Here is a 465-nt window from a genome sequence, read left to right as displayed (position 1 = left end):
AGAGAGACAGAGAGACAGAAAGCGAGAAATCACCCCCCGGAGGATGGCCACGCTGCAATCCCTTCTCCTCCATTCTCCTCTCGGGATCTTGGGCACGCATGCACACGCGCCCAGCGTGAGTTTTAAGTCACCGGATCCAGGACACGAACCGTGGTGGACTACGTGGTAGTCCAGCGACATAGCCATTATGCTAACTGCTGGTCCCGAATTCTGCAGATTTCTTGAAATAGTGTCTCATCTCTTTCAGGATTATACTTCAGTTTCTAATCCATGTCTGTCTTCCAAGTTGGGAAGGTTCTAAAAGAAGGAACTATATCTTGTTTATTTCTCTATTTTGTATATTCTCTTTTGGATAGTAAGAATCTAGCAATGGGACCAGGAGATGGCATGGTGGTTAAGGGCACTGGACTCCCACATGGTCAACCGCGGTTCAAGTCCTGGACTGGTGGCTTGTTTTTTCAACCC

The sequence above is a fragment of the Tupaia chinensis genome, unplaced genomic scaffold (assembly GCF_000334495.1).
Source record: "Tupaia chinensis unplaced genomic scaffold, TupChi_1.0 Scaffold000429_1, whole genome shotgun sequence".
NCBI lineage: Eukaryota > Metazoa > Chordata > Mammalia > Scandentia > Tupaiidae > Tupaia > Tupaia belangeri.
The sequence above is the reverse complement of the archived record's forward strand: the minus strand, read 5'-3'. Positions refer to the sequence as shown.